Source organism: Saccopteryx leptura, chromosome 2, assembly GCF_036850995.1.
Source record: "Saccopteryx leptura isolate mSacLep1 chromosome 2, mSacLep1_pri_phased_curated, whole genome shotgun sequence".
Lineage (NCBI taxonomy): Eukaryota > Metazoa > Chordata > Mammalia > Chiroptera > Emballonuridae > Saccopteryx > Saccopteryx leptura.
This window is the reverse complement of record NC_089504.1, coordinates 136,162,626-136,174,958: the sequence shown is the minus strand read 5'-3', so window position 1 is coordinate 136,174,958 and position 12,333 is coordinate 136,162,626. Positions and strand designations below refer to the sequence as shown.

At 41.1% G+C, this 12,333-nt stretch overlaps 1 protein-coding gene across 1 annotated transcript in view; it reads left to right on the top strand.

Annotated features, from left to right (window-relative positions):
- The window catches only part of TMTC1 (transmembrane O-mannosyltransferase targeting cadherins 1), a 285,489-nt gene that overhangs the window by 174,294 nt on the left and 98,862 nt on the right, over positions 1-12,333 (top strand). The gene's annotated exons all lie outside the window — the stretch shown is intronic.

Sequence of the window (12,333 nt, the reverse complement as noted above, 5' to 3'; positions counted from 1 at the left end):
TTTGGTGTGCTTAAAATGATTAATTGTGTTAACGAGCATGATTGTAATTAAGTTCTATCTCTTCCTTCTTTCTCTTTTTTTCCCCTTTGTGTTTTTTTTTTTTTTTTTTTAATTTAAATATAGGAACAATCTCAAGAAAATTTGTCCTTGAAAAAAATGGCTCAAAATATGAAGGGCATTTGTATGTGTGATTACATAATGCCTCTTAGTTCTGAATATCGGAACTGTGCTGGAGCTTGTCTGTTCTCTTGTCTTATTCAAACACCCTCATTCCAAGGCCACATTTCTCTTCAGGTGCCTGGATATGCCTGAAATGGTTCAGCCGTTTATCTACTGTGTGATTTTGAATAAGATGTGAAGCTTTTTTGCACCCAGGTTTTCTCAGTTTTTAAAATAATGATTCTATTAAGCTTCCTGAAATGAAGTAATTTTATGAGTGCTAAATAAGATGAACTTTTCCAAAAGTAAATATTATAAACCAAAATATTGTAAGAACATTATTTTTAATTGACTGATATTGGGTTAGAATTTTGTTAATTCAAATAAAATTTATTTAAATATCACTTAATCGAGTTTAATTTTATTTATTCATATTGAGTTAGGAATTTTAAAACACATATAATTAGAAAAGAATTTCATAACCTTTGATTTCCATCCAAAACCAAGTACCTGCAAGCTTTCTTACAGCTTCGCAGCATCTGGTTTTGACTTGTAAGGAGAGAGCAGCTCCTAAAGGTCCTTTATGTTTCTTCACAGTGTGGGAGGGAGATGAACTCTAAATACTATTTGACAAGAACAAAAATACAGCATAAATTCTTTGTGTTCTATATCGCCTTAAGATAACAGGCTTTGCCAGTAATGAGAAATATGATGGGCAAAAGGGGCGTGGACACCGCGTTTGTTCTAGATGCGTGCTGCTGAGACCAGCTGAAAGTGGCCTCGGCTGGGTTTTCTCCATAATACCGATGATTCCTGGTGCAGTCAGTGTTCATCTGTCATCTCACAGGTAGTCACAGAGCACCGCTGTCGGGCATACTGTTCTCGAATCTGCAGCTGCCAAAATAAGTGAATCTCAGTTTCTTCTCCCAAAGAATTCACTAACTGCTTATTCATTAAAAGACATCTCTCTAAACATTTAACTTGTTGTAATACTCTTTAAAATAGTATATATTATTCTCATTAATGCTATTTTATTATATCAAAACTTTTACTGAATCTTTATTTTATGTCATCCACCATGCTAAGCATGTTGTATATGTTATATCAATTAATTCCCACTGTAGGCAGAGGTTTGCAGCATGCCCCTGAAGTCAGGGTGCCTGTGTTGGAATTCTGGCTTAAACATGAGCATGCTGTCCCTAAGCCTGTTTCCTTATCTGTGTAAATGAGAGCAAGAGCACCATGTATATATATGATCTCACAAAGTGTTTTGTGTTGTTCCTGGTCAACGAATATCTAGTATTATTGTTAAATCAGTTGAGGTAGCTGACATCATTATTCCTGTTTTACAAAAATAAGGTCTGGGATCTGAGACATGACTTGCCCCAATGACATAGCTAGTCAGTGGCGGAGCTGGAAGGCAGATCATTGCCTACTGACAGATCACCCACCTTCCGGACTATATTGCTTCTCTGGTAGTAACGTCTTAGTGTTCTTCTCAGTTGTAAAGAAGAAGGAGAAAATGTGGACTTAGTGAAGCACTTTCAGCTCAACTGTATGTGGTAAGCAGGACTTGATACTTCCAGGAGTTGTGTGATGTAAATCCTCAGGAGTCTAGTGACAGAGAATTGTATGTGCAATATATATATACTGTTCACAAAAAATTAGGGAATATTTCAAAATGAATATGAAATGATAAAATATCTCCTAATTTTTGTGAGCAGTGTACTTTTCTAATCCAGATACAAGAGAATAATTTGTGATAAATAAGAGGTTAAATTTTAATTTTTCTGAAAGAGACTCTTATGCAGACCATATAAAAGTTCATAATATATTGTCTTCAACTATTTATCTTATTTAAAGCAAGGAGTTCTTTTTTTTTTTTTTTTACAGAGACAGAGAGAGAGTCAGAGAGAGGGACAGACAGACAGGAACGGAGAGAGATGAGAAGCATCAATCATCAGTTTTTTGTTGTGACACCTTAGTTGTTCATTGATTGCTTTCTCATGTGTCCCTTGACCATGGGCCTTCAGCAGACCGAGTAACCCCTTGCTCAAGCCAGCGACCTTGGGTCCAAGCTGGTGAGCTTTGCTCAAACCAGATGAGCCCACGCTCAAGCTGGTGACTTCGGGGTATCGAACCTGGATCTTCCACATCCCAGTTCCATGCTCTATCCACTGTGCCAGCACCTGGTTAGGCAAGCAAAGAGTTCTTGTCACCCATGTAGGTGTGTCCTCTAAATACCAAAAAAAAAAATCATTTCAGCCCTGGCTCTTCCCACACTGCTGTTTCTTAAATAGAACCTTTCTCTGGCTTTATTTCATTTTCTCTAAAAAAGACAAAGTGGTGTCCCTGCCCATTTTCTGCTAAGAATAAACTGATTTGGATTAAAATAAAAGTTCTCAATATAAAGAAAACATCAATATTACCAAAGAGCAAGTGCCTGCCTCTTAGAAGCAATTTGGATTTTGCTGCATTGTGCAGACTGGGTGCAGTCACCCACCATCGATTTCTGTAAACTGGTCTTTGTTAGAAAGATGGCTGTCCTCTTCCCTTCAGGGTCCTGCAGCTTTACATTTTACACTCCGGTGTGGAGCCAAGTCATCATTTCCCGAGGATGCCTCTTTACTGCCTAGCATCTGCTGTGTTAATATCCACAACCTGACCGTGTCCAGCCAGGCCACGCTCCCCCTCCAGAGCTCTAGTCCCTGCAGGTGCCACAGCCATGTGACAGGGAGGAGGTGCTCTCCCGAGGGCTGATGAAGAGGTCAGACAGATTGCTGGGTTAGGTCCACAGCTCTGAGTGCAAACCCGAGAGCTGAATGCAGATTTTGAGAGGCTGGAACTGGAGGAAACCTAGGATTTTTTGAGTGAGACATCCCCTCTAATGAACCAATATTTCTTCACAATTATCCTGATAACTAACACCACAGGGAAGCTGTTTTACATACTATAGTGGATTCCATTGTTATCTAAAATTGTGTAACTGAGGTGGTCCAGAAATTAAGGCCTATTTTGGAAACTTCTATGCTGTAGGTTTAGAGAGTTCTGATGACTTCATCAGAGCTCATTTATAAATACTAACAGTTTTCGATGAAAATGGGGGCTTCCTCTGGAAAAAATTTTTACCCAGCAGTGACCAGCTTCCCAATCTCAGTGGAGAATGGTGGACAGTTGGGTAAAGAGCTGCTGAAATGTTCCTCAGGACCACAGAATTTTGCAGTTGCCGCTGGCATCCCTTGGAAGGGGTCACTGGATAATGCCTTTTGCATTTAATAGACCTACACATTGTCGTTGACGATGGTGAAGAACATGTCCCAAGCCTTTAATAGACCCAAGAATCTCCTCTGCATGACTTTCTTTCCATTATTGCCCTTGCCAAGAAACAGCTGTTTACCACAGCTTCGGCACCCAGTACTATAGGGAAAACACACACAGTGTGCTCACTGGTGTTCCAGAAAATACAGGTCATTATCTTAATGCAGAAATTCTTCGTCTCAAAAACTTTACAGAATAATGAGAAAATGAAGTACTGTACGGAGTTGTATTGGTAATCCTGAGGAAGCTGAACTGCTTACTCATCACATATTTAAAGTTATTATGAAGCCAGCGCCTGGCCTCACTGATGGACACCACGGAAGTCATGCCCACTGTCACTGGAGACAGGAGAGTCCCGTCAGTTTCAGGGGGCTGATTTGGCCATTTTGCAAGATAAGCCCCCAGAATAACTTGGACTAACAATACTCTTTCATCTTCCACTTAATGCCAGTAATGAGCAAACCACTAAAATCTCCTCACTTTCCTCCATGCGCAGCTAGAAAAGATGGAAAACACCACCTTCCTCTCATCACACTCCCTCTCACCAGGAATCGGTGGATGAAAGGAACAAAAAGTAGGCTATCTATGCAGCTTTCCATGGCTTTAGGGTCAGAGCTTTACCACACATACACACAAAAAAAGTAGAATAATAGTTTCTTCTGATGATGAATGTCAATTTTGTTGATGTCCTTTTTAAACAGGAAGGAGAGCTTGAGGCTTAAATCATTATTCCATAGAAATTTTTCTCTCTTCTTATTTCAGAGGAAGCATATAATTTTATGGTTACCTTTTCTGTGTTTTACAGAAACCACATTAGAATGCTTAGATGGACTAAAACTTTTTAGAACCAGTGAAGCAGAAATAGTTGTTGAGAGTGCTTAAAGTCATAGAATGTGTTTGGTTATCCATTCATATGCCAGATTAAGGGTGATTTATTCACCTCAGTGCCAAAGAGCAAATTCCTAAACTACTGTAAGAATGTACGAATGAGTGGAGAAGGGAAAGGAAATAGGAGTAAGTGAAGGCAGCAACAATATTGTGGGCAGAACTGATCAAGAGTAACTGAAAACATGGAAGGTAACATGTACTTGAAGGAAGGAAGAAAAATAAGAATTCTCCCTGCTCTCAATGATGTCATTTGCATAGTCCCTGCACTTACGGACATGACGTGGAACACTGGGGAAAAGACGACTCCCATTCATTTTCAACTATGAGAAATATCTTCAAATCATACCTATCAATTTGAAATGGAACTTTAAAACCTTACACATGTTGCTTTTGAAACAATACTGCAGTATTTACATACTGTATTTTCAGCTTACAAAATGAGGAATGTTTCCCATGAAGTTAACACCCCCTCTGTCGTCTGACACTGGGGACCCCCTCCCATAAGCCAGCTATGCGTGTTTCTTCCGAGTTGCTGGAGGAGAATGATGATTATTTTAGAGTGAATCGAAGTTTTACCAGTAGTAAAATCAGAAAGGAAATCTTTTTGATAGCAACAAAAACGCACTTTAGCGAACCCACTATGAAGAAGACTGAACCGGGAATCGGCACAGCCCAATCTGCCCCCTCTGCGCGGCGGTCTTGGGGAAACCGTTTTCCTGTCTGCAAAACCAGAGGGTGGAGGGAGCCCAGCATTTCCCAGGAACTGCTGGGAGCAGCAGGGGCACACAACCACTTGCTCTTCCCCCACTCAGCTCCCCTTTTTGGGGAAATTTTACTGGTTTGGGAAATCTCAAACTCCAGCAGACACTGCTACATGATCTCAAGGTGTCTTTCTGCTCCAAAGTTCAACTGTTTTGTGGCTCTTAATAATCTTGTGGAAACGATGATTTTTATTTCCTTAAGATCTTAAACAAAAACTTTGTCACATATTGGGATGGGACCACCTGCCTTCTCAGTTTCGGCAGATTGGGCCCAGCAGGGAAAGGGAGATGTGTCCCCTGGGGAAAGGCAGGCAGGGCAGAGGCACACCTGCCCTGAGGACAGGCTCTCTGAAGGGCCTGAAAGCGGACAGGAGGCGTTGGCGCGGGGCCTCTACTCTGACAGAATAGGGTGTCCTCGTGAGCAGCAGGGACAGGCGATTTTTGGAAGTTCGTGTGGGCAAGCAGCCACAAGGAATGTGTGTCAGGAGGAAATGTGGCCGCAGCAACAGGAGCAATGCCAGACTTCCCTCTTCAAGGGGCAGCTTACTAAGAGCCGCTGCAGTCTGTGAGAACAGGTCAGAGGCTTGTCTATCTGTCAAAGGACAAACCTCCGTGGGGAGATACTCAGGGCTGAGTCCTAATAGCTGTGGGGGCTCACAGCAAGGTCAGATAACCCACAAGGCTGATTGATACTGAGTTCAGCAGGTTGAGTCTCTCTAAGTCCACGGCTGGTAGGGATGGGACAAGGTTGAGCCACCTAAGATGACACGAGTAACCCGATTTTGAGTGGGCCAAGGCATAGGAACAGTAAAAAGCCCAGAATGAGGGAGACCCAGGTATCCAGTCTCTCTGCTTCTCAGTTTGATTGCTTGAAGTTCGCATTGTATAATTCATTTACAAGGATGAGGGAAGCAAGTTGGGCTTGTCGCTGAGCCATTCAGCTAAAAACCTAGGCAATAGACTGATCAGCAGTTTTCACAGTTACAAGGTCAAGTGCACCGGCCCTCTGAGAATATTTGTGTATTAGGGTGTATGTGTTGCTAAATTACCCAGATCCACTCAATTACTGTCTAGTTTTATCTCTGAATTCATTTATATGCATTTGGTCATCCAAAGCAATAAGGCATTCCTTTGTCATAATAAGAATGACAAAAGGAAAGGAGAAGGCTGTGCCCTGTTATACTAGGAACGGTGAAGTGAGGTTACCATATGATCTGAAGAGAACGAGCGAAGTAATGATCAGTGATACTGTTAAATGAGAAATTCAAGATTTGGGTCATGAAAGGAAATCTTTTTACTTAGAGAAGTATTCTAGTGCTTTTACATGTTTTCCCCGTTGCTCACCATATTTTCAAAGAAAACTGAGTCTGTCGAGCTTTCCCACTCCTCCGCACGTCGCCAATCCTCTGCGGGAAACCCACCAGTGTCATGTCCTGGTAGGCTTCCTGCCGGTCAGTTACCGACACTGAGGCTTCAAAAGTCAATTAACATTATTCTTTGGAATACCATAGGGTAAGGACGGGAATGTTTGACTCCAGGGCGTTTGTTCCTATTCTCTGGCTGAGGAACCAGAACTGTTCCATCCAGCCTTTTGAGACCTGAACTCGGGTGAGGGCGTGAGATTTAGGAACTAGACTTCGTCCAGGGTAAGTTACTCTCCAGGGCAGCGCAGGAAGGGGATGGTACCGGGGCTGCACAAGACTGGTGGTCAGTCACCATCATGGTGTGTGAGTGCTGTGTGGAGGTCATGACCAGGATGGAGAACAGGAGGACTTTGCCGAGGGACTCAACTGAGTGTGTTCTAAAACTGAAGATTGTTACTCACAGACAAATATAATATAGAACAGAGCCTACTGGTGTGAGTGAAGTGAGCCAAGAGGCGGTGCTCAGGGTCTGAAGGTAATTGGCCACTCTGTTGTGCTGAATTAGCAGTGCTCAGTATGGGGGCGCGAGGCAAGGGTAGGTTTAAACGGTTACAATCATGGCCCTAATATCACAGAACCCCATTAGTTATAAAAAATGAGTACTTTTGTCTGTTAAGTCCCAAATGGTAAAAAGCAAATGTCTTAGAAATCAGGATTTTTTTTTTATTTCTTATTTTTTTATTGATTTAAATTTATTGTGTTTACGTAGATTCAAGTGTCCCACCGAATACATCCTCCCGCACCCCCGAATTCCCCTCAACATCCTTCTTGCCCCCTCCCCCTAACACCCTCTCCGCTTTCCTCCAGGATTTGCTCTTCTGCTCTCTATAATGCTGTTATGTATATATAATTTCACCAAGCTCTTTCCCTTCTCTGATCTCATCCTCTCATCCCCTTTCCCTCTGTCTGCTTTCCCACTGGTCCCTTTGATCCCTCCTCTGCCTCTATTCTGTTCCTCAGTTCACATTGTTCATTGGATTCCTCATATGAGTGAAGTCATATGATATTTTTATTTCTTGCCTGGCTTATGTCACTTAACATAATAGTTTCCAGGTCTATCCATGTTGTTGCAAAAGGTAGTATTTCCTTTTTTTTTCATGGCCCCATAGTATTCCATGTGTATATGTAATACAGCTTTTTAATTCACTCGTCCACTGAAGGACACTTGGGCTGTCTCCAGATCTTGACTATTATAAACAATGCTGCCATAAACATGGGGGTACATTTCTTCTTTTGAATCAGTGATTTGGTATTCTTAGTATATATTCCTAAAAGTGGGATGGCTGGGTCAAAGGCAGTTTCATTTTTAATTTTTTGAGGAATCTCCATACTGTTTTCCACAGTGGCTGTACCAGTCTGCATTCCCACCAGCAGTGCAGTCCCTTTTCTCCACATCCTCGCCAGCACTTATTATGTTTTGTTTTGTTAATGTGTCATTCTGACTGATGTGAGGTGATATTTCATTGTGGTTTTAATTAGCATTTCTCTAAAGATTAGTGTTGTTGAACATTTTTTCTTTTGCCTATTGGCCATCTGAATGTCCTCTTTGAAGTGTCTATTCATTTCTTTTGCCCATTTTTGATTCGATTATGTTCCTTGATTTCTCTTATCAATGTTTTATAATTTTCTGAGTACAAGTCTTTAACCTCCTTGGTTAAATTTACAGCTAGGTACTTTCTTGGTTGTTGCAGTAGTGAAGGGGATTGTTTTCTTAATTTCTCTTTCAGACAGTTCATTGTTGGTGTATAAAAATGCCACTGGTTTTTGAATATTAATTTTATATCCTTCCACCTTGTTGAATTCATTTATTAGGTCCAGTAGTTTTTTTAACGGAGACTTTAGGGTTTTCTATGTACAGTATCATATCATCAGCAAATAATGATAGTTTTACTTCTTTTTTTTCAATTTGGATGCATTTCTAAAATCTTAAATCTACATTCCTCTTTACTAGATTCCCCGCCCCCCCTTGTTCTGTTTACAACAGGACTGTTAACATTTCTTACATCATTGGTTTGGTTGTAATAAATTCCTTGAGGGTTTTTTTTTTTTTGTACGGGAAGCTTTTTATTTCTCCTTCTATTTTAAACGATAGCCTTGCTGGATAAAGAAGTCTTGGTTGTAGGATCTTGTTCTGCATTAATTTGAATATTTCTTGCCTCAAGTGTTTTTGTTGAGAAGTCGGATGTCATCCTTTTGGGGTCTCCTTTGTAGGTGACTGACTGCTTTTCTCTTGCAGCTTTTAGTATTCTTTCTTTATTTCTTAGCTTTGGTTTTTAAATTATGATGTGTCTTCATTTAGGTTTATCTGGGTTCCTTTTTAATGGGATTCTCTGTGCTTCTTGAACTTGTGTGACTTTTTCCTGCATCAATTTTGGGACATTTTCAGCTATGATTTCTTCAATCAGGTTCTCTATCCCTTGTTCTTTCTCTTCTCCTTCAGGAACCTCTATGATGCAGATGTTTTTTCTCTTCCCATTGTAACAGAGCTCTCTTAGAGTTTTCTCAGACATTTTGATCCTCTTTTTCTTATGCTGTTCTGCTTCCGTGCTTTTGCTTATCCTGTCCTCTAAATTGCTGATTCAATCCTCTTTTTCATCCCACCTGCTTTTCATTCCTTGTAGTGTAGTCTTCATTTCTGATATTGTGTTTATCATTTCTGTCTGATTCTTTTTTATGATTTCAATGTCCTTTTTGATGCCAGATATCTCATTGTTTAGGTGCTCATGTTGTCTATCTATGGTTGCTCTAAGATCCTTGAGCATCCTCACAATCATTATTCTAAACTCTGCATCTGGCATCTTAGTTATTTCCATTTCATTCAATTCTTTTTCTGGGGATTCCTCTAGTTGATTCATTTGAATTGCACTTCCCTGTCTTCCCATTTTGTCTCGATATAGACTGCTCCTTCAAATATGTTGTTTGTGTAGCTGAGTATAAGGTTGGTGTTGTCTGACTCCAGCTTTCAGTTATGTAATTTCTAAATCTTCCTGGCATGGCTTCAGCTGTTTGTAATTCGCTGTGGGCTATTTGTCTGCTGCTACTGCTCTTTTTGCTGTTTGTGACAACGTTTTCTGTGCCTTAGCTGGGTCAGGTGTGAGGAGCCTTTCCCTAAGATACCACTCTAACTATGGTTGTTAGGTCTTGAGCTGATGCTCTGTATCTGGCTGCTGGATGTACCAGCCCTGGAACTCACAGGCCAGAAACTGGCGAAGACCAGTGGGAGTCACCACTTTCGACTGGCCCTCAGCAACCTTCTTGGAGCTACAGGTGATCCAGAATCATCTTCTCCTCATCCGACACCCGATCCTGCACATCGGCCATCTTGGGCTGCTCGAGAAATCAGGATTTGAAAGTAAAATTTGGAAAGTATAATCTGAATTCAGATGAGACTAAACAGAATAGTATATGTAAAAAATATTGTAAGCTGTGCTAGGTAATTGCAAGTCATTATTTCAATCTGCCCTGTGCAAATGATAGATCAGGTGAATCAAAGTCAAAAGAAATCAAAGTAGCATATGTGTGGGCTTCTTCTTCCCAAGTCCTTTCCTCCTCCTCCTTTGGTTCTACAAAGCTCTTCGTTTATTTTCTAACCTCAGGCGCTCAAATGTGAACAATCCTAGCTTAGCATGTTCTGAAACACAATACCGAAGGCTAGGAAATGTGCCTGTGTGAGTGGAGGAAACGTAAGTGTGGATATCACACACCCAGAATCCTGCAAGGATGGTTGTTGCTGTGCCTGGAAGGTGTGGATGGATTTAGTGTTGCCATTTCAACCTCCTTCCCATCAAGACCCCTTGTTGTTATTGAAATCTATTTCTTTTTCTCTTGGATTCTGCAAAGGAAAATATACCTCAAACCTGTGACCACTTATATAAATTTTAGTCATCTGAAAATATCCTTTACACTCTTAGAAACCTAATTGTCTTACTCTAGTGTGAATTGAGACCACCCTTTTGTATGCCTGTGTTTTGTCATAGTACCTGGCACAATAGATGCTTCATAATAGAGTATTGTCATGAATTAAAGAACACAGGACATGTGACATAGCTCATGCCTATGTGATCAGGTCTGCGTTAACATAGGGAATAGTGGAGGGGACAGCAAAAACTAGTGGATTGTCCATTATGATTTTGCTTTGAAAGTGAAGAAGCTGCACTCTAGAATATGGTCATTTATGGAAGAAGAAATGGCAGAATTTAGGTCCTAAAGATGACTGTGCTGTAGGATGATGGAGAAGATGGTCCTCCTGACTTTTTAGAAGTAGCTTTAGAGTTACTTGGGAAGTGTTTGGCTTTGGCCAAAAGGCCTCTCAGGTCCAGATGGAAAATGTGGTTGTGACTACTGTAACCAGACTGGGTGGGAAAGAAGCCAGGTCTGGGGTAAAGGCACCAAACAGGGATAACTCCCATGTCCTGAATATAGACAGTTGTCTGGGTCATAAATCATTATGGGCCCTGGCCGGTTGGCTCAGCGGTAGAGCATCGGCCTGGTGTGCGGGGGACCTGGGTTCGATTCCTGGCCAGGGCACATAGGAGAAGCGCCCATTTGCTTCTCCACCCCCCCTCCTTCCTCTCTGTCTCTCTCTTCCTCTCCCGCAGCCAAGGCTCCATTGGAGCAAAGATGGCCCGGGCGCTGGGGATGGCTCCTTGGCCTCTGCCCCAGGCGCTAGAGTGGCTCTGGTCGCGGCAGAGTGACACCCCGGAGGGGCAGAGCATCGCCCCCTGGTGGGCAGAGCATCGCCCCTGGTGGGCGTGCTGGGTGGATCCCGGTCGGGCGCATGCGGGAGTCTGTCTGACTGTCTCTCCCCGTTTCCAGCTTCAGAAATTTTAAACAAACAAAAAAAAAAGATAAAAAAAAATAAAAATAAATAAATAAATAAAAATCATTATGAGTCTTATTATCTCCATGATGGAGTTGGGTTGATTTACTCTTCATGTTTGTTTCCATGTTAGTTTCTGATACCTTCAAATGTGATGTTCAGCCATACCCATAAAGTAGCCCTTGTCATATGCACAGGGTACAAAAACAAATAAAATATTACTCTATCTTTAAACAATTAGCTTGGACCTTCAAACAAACAATTAATGTTTATTTCCCATCAAAGTTGAACACAAAAGATTCCTCATCTTTCATTAATTCACCAGAAAGATTATACTTTGCATTTTCTTCTCTTTCACAAAGACAGAGTAGAGAAAGATTTGAAATGGGGATAAGGGAAGATTTGCTTAGTGCTTTTTGTATTCGAGACCTATGCATCCACATTAACAAAAATACATGGCTATATATATTTCACATTCTACAAATGAATCTTACTTTCTGCAGTATTTTGTTCTGTAGAAAAGATGTGTGAATCAGACCTTTCTGAAACAAGCAATACTCTACAAGGAAGTTTGAAGTTTTAAGACACTTGTTTCTACCTGAAATACAAACTATACAAATTTCCTGCTTTCTACACTATGTAGCAGAAAATAATTCCTTAATAATAGTATTATTATAACATTATATTGTTATCATTTCTTGTTTAATGTGTATCAGGCATTGTCCACAGTGTAAAATCATTTCCTTTTTTAAAATAATAAAGAACTAGAGAACGTAATCTCTCTTAGACCAAACACCAAATTGAGGTGTAGGTGGGGTGTTGTGTGGGGACTGCAGACCCCTGCCTTCTGTAGCACTGTAGGTCTCACCAGTTTCAGAGCTCTGGGTGAACCCTCAGGTTGAGGAAGCACCTCATCTTCAAAGGGGTGAAAGAGAATTAGGAAGTTCTCAGGAGGTAAAAGCAA